Source organism: Teleopsis dalmanni, chromosome 2 (assembly GCF_002237135.1).
Source record: "Teleopsis dalmanni isolate 2A chromosome 2, ASM223713v2, whole genome shotgun sequence".
In the NCBI taxonomy this organism is placed as follows: Eukaryota; Metazoa; Arthropoda; class Insecta; order Diptera; family Diopsidae; genus Teleopsis; species Teleopsis dalmanni.
In genome coordinates, this window is record NC_051847.1 from 3281198 (window position 1) to 3288744 (window position 7547).

Genomic DNA, 7547 nt, shown 5'->3' on the forward strand with positions numbered 1-7547 from the left:
ACCAACAAAAAACCTTATTCTACGATAACAGCAGGACTAATATGGGATATCGGCAGGATATTGTTTGAAAAACGAAATATTTGAAAACGAAGAGTAACAGAAAATTCGATTCCAAAATAAAAGTATGACTAATATCGGATAACGCCAGAACAGAATCAATTATATTTTGTACATCTGGCAAGTTTTAAACGATAGCTGTAAAAGTTTTAACTTCATCAGATGTTGGCTTTTTCCAAATAATTGGATTAGTGCACCTCGGTTATTTTAAAAATTGAATATCATTTAGATTGCAATAAACAGAATCCATTTTCAATTTGACTGCATCATTATTTATTCCTTCTTACTAATTACTTCTCTATTTCTTTAATGAAGACTGGAGTGTTTGCTTTTGAAGCCTTTTTGAAAAGAAGTTCTGTTCATTTTAAAACTTTTACTATAGAGAGCATAGCATTATAGTGCTAAGAACCTATACTAACCAATCGGAAAACATTTAATATCTTCAATGAATATCAGAGTATCTCTCATTGAGTTTTTAGCCATTTTAGTAAGACAACTCGGAGCGAAAATATTCCAGTAATGATCAAAAACTCTGTGATTTTAACAAGAAGTAGTGTTAATATTCTTCTGTACGTTAACAGAAGTCATTGTTTAATAGATATGCTTCATAATTTAGTTTCTCAAATAGTATATATGGTAAGTAGTAATAAGAATAATGATAAATAGTATAAATTGATAGAATGAGAGTATGAAAGAAACGATTGTATATTTATTATATCACTGTACGGCTCTCTCTAGACAAACTGTAAAGTCTTTTTGAGGTTTCTACTTTGAACAACCGACTTAATAACCCCATAGAGCTGGTCGGAACAAGTAAATAGATTACTACAGTTTGTTTAGCAGATTTATATCTAAGATGTGATCGACCTCAGGCAAAGTACGTTTCTATATTTCTTATATATGGATCTGGTATAATGATAATTATGATGTATAGACAAGTGTTTATATATTTTATGTTGAATATTCTACTTACAATTACTAATGAACTTACCTCTTCGCATAAAAGTTCAATGGAGAAATCCGTCTTTCAAGGCTGGTAAATAAATTCGCGATTAATTTACGTATTTTTTCCTTTTGTTTTTTCGTTGTATATAAACATAAAATCTTTATTAAGTGATTTTTTTTATTTTTTTAAAAACTGTAGCAGTAAAATTTCGTTATCTCTCGTCTTCAAACGTCGAAAGTAGTTAACGCCAATTAAAAATGCGAAAATTTCGATAAAATAAAGAAGAACCGTTAAAGACAATAAAAATCAACGCTGAAAAAAGATTTAAGAAAACCAAATTTAAATAAATAAAAAATAAAAACAAATACTAAATTAAATAAAATAGCAGAAATTCAAATAAAATTGAATATTAAATTATTTCCATTATTAAAAAATTATTATGAATATGCAAAAGTGTGGCGAAATTTTCTATAGCAAAGAACTCAACTTGTTGCGTTTTTCAGATACTTTTGCTTTTCGTACCAGCCAAAGAAAAATAGAAATAAAAACATATTTTAGCATTGCTTTTATTTGCAGCTCGTTTTCATGTGATATCGAACATTTTTTTATATATCAGTATGAAAAAAGCGTTGAAATTAAATAAAAACCTACAATAAATAGAAAATAAAAAGAAATAGAAATTGCAACCGGTTTTCGCTACTAAATTTATGAAAAATGAAAAGAAAACAAAAGCTTCAATAGACAAAAAGCAGCAGCAACCAACAAAAGCGAATTTCACTGCTTCAGATACTCGTATGCAAGCGTGTGCATCCATGAGATACATTTTACACACTCGTGCAGATACAAAACAGATGCAGTTGCACTCGCAGTTGAAGTTGCATACAAAAAATACGCATGTGTGTTTGTGTTTGTATGTGTGTGTGTTTCAAGTGCTTTTTCATGGTAGCTACAACATACGCACAATGCAAGGTTCCATTGTTTTGGACGAGGTATTTCATAGAAATTCACAGCTTTTGAAGGCTGTTCAGTTGCGTCTTTACTGCCAGTTGTTGGCAACTGAATTCTACCCTGTTTAGCAGTGTTCGTTGAGTTACTTCTGTGCAATACTGCAACGCAGGTATGAATTTGTAGTTGCAATATGCATTCTTAGTATAATGTGAATAAAAATATTAAAGACATGTAGGCAACAAGCACATTAAAATAATTTCAGAATTGTTAGTGACTCAATGGAATACTCGGAATCTGGGTCTGTTTGTTACAAATAATGGCTTTCATCATTATTCAAATACTTTACGATATTGGGGACCTACATTTAATGGAAAATGTAATAACAATTAATGGCAGAATACATGTCAGAATAAAAAACAAAATCATTTGGTTCGCAATTCATCATATGCCAAAATAATGCAAGTGAGACTATGTACTGGTAGTAAATAATATGATGAGAAATCTATTGATGGATTTTTGCAAGTTTCCTTAATTTCTTCAACCGTGTAATTAAACGACAAGATTCTTCAGCCGATTAAACAGCATAGACTATTTCAGAAAAGCATTAATTTTAACTAAAACAACACAAGCCTATTCAATTCATAAAAATATTCTGCTTTCTTGCTAAAAAATTGATCAATAAGTTTAATGAAGGACAAAATAGATCCTCCCTCAGATGCTCCATAGTACAATGGTCTCTGTGGACTTGCTGCTGCCTACTACTAAAAGGTTTATTCATCCGAAATGTTTTAAGGGAAAAGAAGAAAGATCAGGACGCAATCTAATCTTAAGCGAAGATCAGGAGTGAGAGCCGGAACACATACTCTGAGATTGAAAAAAGTAGACTGTAGGGCAAGATTAATTATCGGCAACAATAGCGGGGCCTGGACGCAGGGCACACCGATGGAAGTCTTAAATGACTAATAGGGATCCTAATACTAACGTAGTTCCGGGGTAGAACAAGGTCTCTAGGAATGAGGGGGAGTGGTTAACCCGTGCGAGTCGGGCACTCACCTTCCGGGGCGCCGGATTGTGGTCAGTGCGTAGGCATTCCACTCCTCCTTGTCGCAAAAAAAAAAAACAAAAAAAAAACTACTAAAAGGTTTCGGAAGACACAAACTACATCGCCTTCTGTCGGCAGAGAACACTAAGGTCATCGGTGGAAAACTAAAAATTATTTTTGGAGTTAATACAGCCTATTACCACTAAAGTCTACAAAAGACAAAATATACGCTATTCCATCAGCGTAAAAAATAAAAATATGTTTAGTACTACTCCCCCTAATACCAGTAAGCTGTACAACGACGGTGTAGAGCACAAAAATGTTTTCGAGTAGTAGACTTTATTAGAAATTAAATCAACTAATTACATTACTAATACTTTACTAATACTAACATAATAATAGCTGATTGAACCCCAAAGCTCTAACACGTAAATGCAGATTGGTGTAAATATTGCTTTGTAAAGAACTATTTTATTCTCTATGCTGAGAATTAAATTACTTCCTATATGCCAATGAAGTGGAAAACTTTCTTCGCTAACAATATATTGTCCGTTCTTGAAATGCCTGATGTATAAATTGTGTCTAGTTTAGGACGTTAAGCATTTTCTTGTGCTACACCATATCTACCATAATTTCTCATATATCCGACTTCTTAGCATTATGGTTTACTTAAAGCTTCGATGTTCAATTCAATTCAAATTCGATTTTAAGAAAAATAATATAGAGTGGGAAGTATCTGTTTGATACTTCCTTGATTTTGAAAAGTTATTTTCTTGTCGCACAAACTCCATATGCAATGGTAAATAAAAATTATTCAACTATATAAGAGTAGAATGTCCTAATAGTAGTAAACCATAGTATCTCCTTACCAAAGCTACAATAAGTATATATAAATACTAAAACTAAGCTGCCAAATAACAATAAGCGTTTATAACATCAATAGAAGTAGTTGCAGTAATGAAATGGATTATTTTTGATATATATTTAATATGTATGTACTATATATTGAAAAAAAAAAAATCTCTAAATAGATATAGAAAAATACGATTGCTATAAATTTTATAAAATATTCAATACGATATATATTAAATACGATTTGATACGTTAATATCAAATCAATTTTTTGCCGATATATATTATCTATTTAAGTACTTGAAATGATACAGGTAATAAACTGTCATACTTTTTAAACTGCTTTAGATATGTAAGGATATCTTTACTTAATATTTCAACAAGATTTATTTAATTTTTCAGTACTGTATAAAGTTGGCAATCAATTATATTAACAGCTATTAGAATTACAAGATTGGATTACAATAACTTACATATACATACACATATAATATATAATAATATAATAACATACATATATAATATTACATATAATATGTAGTGTGAAGTCTAAACTCGACCCATTAATAGATGGAAGGCAATAACTTGGGCTTCATAAAGACAACTACCCCTTTATAGGTATGGAATGGAGCAACTGACTCATCTATTTGTATTCGAGTGCAGCAAAGTTTTAATTAGATTGATTGACAGTCATATAATAGTAATACCTAAAAATATTATATATGTATCATATATGTATCTATCATATATAAGAGAATAACTAATATCATATATGAATAGAGTATCCATTATATTTTTATATAATTTCTAGTGGATTATTTTAGAATGAAATTGTTTTGTAATTGATTTCTTGCAAAATGTTTCTAGCACTATCAGGTTAGATCGACAATTAATTGATCCATTATTAGATATTTTATGTAATGAGAAACTGTTTCCCATACTGACAGAATTCTAATTAAGGTATTTGGATCGAACAAGCATTATATATTGAACAATGAAATCCAAAATCCTCATAAGTATTCTATACAATTATTAATGAGTTTAAGTAACACCCCCTGTTTTATAGATAATCTTCAGATATTCAGATAATTATCTTTGATTTGTTATAATTTCCTTAACCCGATGTTATGGGTTCATTATCTCAAGGCACTAAACATTTTGAGCTCTTCAGTGCGATAAGAAATTTAAAATATTTTAGATTGCAATTATTACTTTTTTATTTTTTTAGTATATATTCTATTATGAATTGTTGTTTTATTAAAATTTAAAAGTTCAAAATAAAAGTAAATTTTTCTTTATAGAAACCAAACCTCATATGAGATCTTCATTTATAGTTCAGTAGATTTACTTTTCATTAAATCCAGTTTTATTTATAAATTTGTTTGTATATTTTAATAAGTTTATAGTCACTTTGAAAAATTATTATATTAATTAAGTAATTAATTAATTAATTAATTAAAAACAACGACTTAAAAATATTTTAGCAACTTCACATGTTTTTGTTTTATTGCAGTTATAATTTAATAATTCTTTTTAATTAAATTTTTGTATCTTTTTTTAATTAACACTAATTTCGACTGTAATTTAAAATTAAATTTAGTCACATTAATAACAAATTAATTTAATTAATATTTTTTAAAAAAACTCATTTGCAGCCACAAAATGAATTTAATTTTTACTTTTTGTTGTTATTTTTTGTTGATTTTATTAAAGAAAAAACTAAGAAAAAAATATGTAAAAATGAACATAAAAACTGTAAATGAAAATGCACATATAATTTAAACAAAAAAAACAAAAAAACATTACCACTAAACAAAAACACTTGACGTAGTGTCAATCGAATATTTGTTGTAATTATTTTTACGATATTCTTTTGGTAATAATTGTAATAATTTTTGCTAATATTTTAATTGAATTGCAATAAACAATAGTTAAAAATTACACGCGCGCATAAAACGTACACCTTCCACCGTCGTTTTCAAAAGCTCAACTGATTTGTTGTCGTTGTGGTGTCGTTGCTTGAACTGGTTTTACTGTTGAATTTCGCATTATTTTTGGCTTTGGCTTTGGTTTTAGCTTTAGTTTTGGTTTTGGTTTTGGTTTTGGTTTCGTGTACGTGCTTGGTTTTGTATGTTGGGTATGTGCGTGCGTGTGTGGTTGATTTTGTGCATAAATGTTTGCTGCCTAGCTTTGGTTGTTTGTTTGTTGTTAGTGCTTCGTATGTTTGTATGTTCGTATGTTTGTGCGGCAATTCTTGGCCTAAACACATACGTCAAAATGCGTTGCGCGTTGGTGCTCAACTCAACTGTGAGTAGTGCAATTTTTTTTTTGGTTTTTATTTTTGTTTTTGTGTGCTTTTTATTGTTTTTTATTATTCAATTTTTTACTTTGAATAACTAAAAAACACAAAACACATTTACAAAGAGTAGTGAAGTATTGGTTGTAATAAAAATCATAAAATTTACTCTTAAAATGTTGAGTATAACAATTTTATAAATATTACAAATCGTGGTGAATTTTTTTCAAATAAATATGCTGTGGGCTTTGAATAGTTTTAGATTTATTAGTCAAGGAGGGGAGGATTGTTTATAAAATATTTTATGTGGATTGTATTTTGTATAAAAGTAAGAAATAAATTAAAGTTAATTAAAATAAAAAATTAAATTAAATAAATAAATTAAAACTAATTTAAATAATAAATTAAATTTGAATTAATATCAAATGTGTTATTAAGTATTTATTTATTATTGCCTAAAAGGTATTATACTTTTATAACTTAATAACTATGAATATTTTCCAAATTTTTTTTTTAATTTATTTATTTATTGAATCTTTCTAAATAGAACTTAAAAATAATTTTACTAATCTTATGCATGGTACTCTATTGAGCTAGAGTATTCAATTTTCTTAACGATTGAATTTTCCTCTCAAACAATAAATGCTCATTAAAATTTCAATTATTCTATAAATATAAGAATAAAAAATATTTATTAAATTATTTAGTAAATTATATTCAACCCAAATTTGAATTTTAATTTAGTGAATATATCAAATAATATTTACCATCACTTGCCAGCCACTGTTAAAAATTTAACCAACCACTTTGTTTTGTTATTGTTAAGAAGAGGGAACCTAATGCACATTGCAAACAAGCCTCCTACAAAAATAAACAACGGAAAAGCTACAAGTGAGAGCAACGAAGTGAGAGTTTACAGCTGAGCGGAAGCAAAAAGCCGGTTTTTCGCAATAAATATTTTTATTCTGTTTTTTAAGTTTGTTGCATTGAACTTTTGCCTACCTGAAACTGTTATAATTTTAAGAGCGCGAGTGGTGAGTTTTTTTAATCATTTAGCTCACTTTGTAACTGCATAAATTCAACAAATGTAAACAATTTAGTTGCTATGGTAAAATAACAAATTATGACAATTATAGTCTTAAGTGTTAGACTTTGTAATAAATTACAAGTCATTGTAGGTAAGTCATTATATAAAAAAGTAAAAATAATAATAATTAAAAGTATTATAAATAAATAATTCATAATGATTCAGTTATCATTTATTTTTAAATATAATTATTAAGAATAATTTCTTTGTTGAGGGTTCTATGGCATGTTTGTCTCAAGCAGTTAAACATGTAGTATAGAGTATGTGAATGGTTGTTGCCATATACATATATCTTTAAAAGATTTTCTTCCTTGTTCCA

At 28.1% G+C, this 7547-nt stretch overlaps 1 long non-coding RNA gene across 1 annotated transcript in view; it reads right to left on the minus strand.

Moving 5' to 3' along the window:
- The window catches only part of LOC119677314, a 28101-nt gene extending 22210 nt beyond the window's left edge, over positions 1 to 5891 (minus strand). Inside the window, exons 1-2 of the long non-coding RNA XR_005252252.1 lie at positions 5652 to 5891; positions 1049 to 1315 (exon numbers count right to left, since the gene is read on the minus strand). This is a non-coding gene — a long non-coding RNA (uncharacterized LOC119677314). The remainder of the gene's footprint in view (positions 1 to 1048; positions 1316 to 5651) is intronic.
- Positions 5892 to 7547: the final 1656 nt, after the last annotated feature.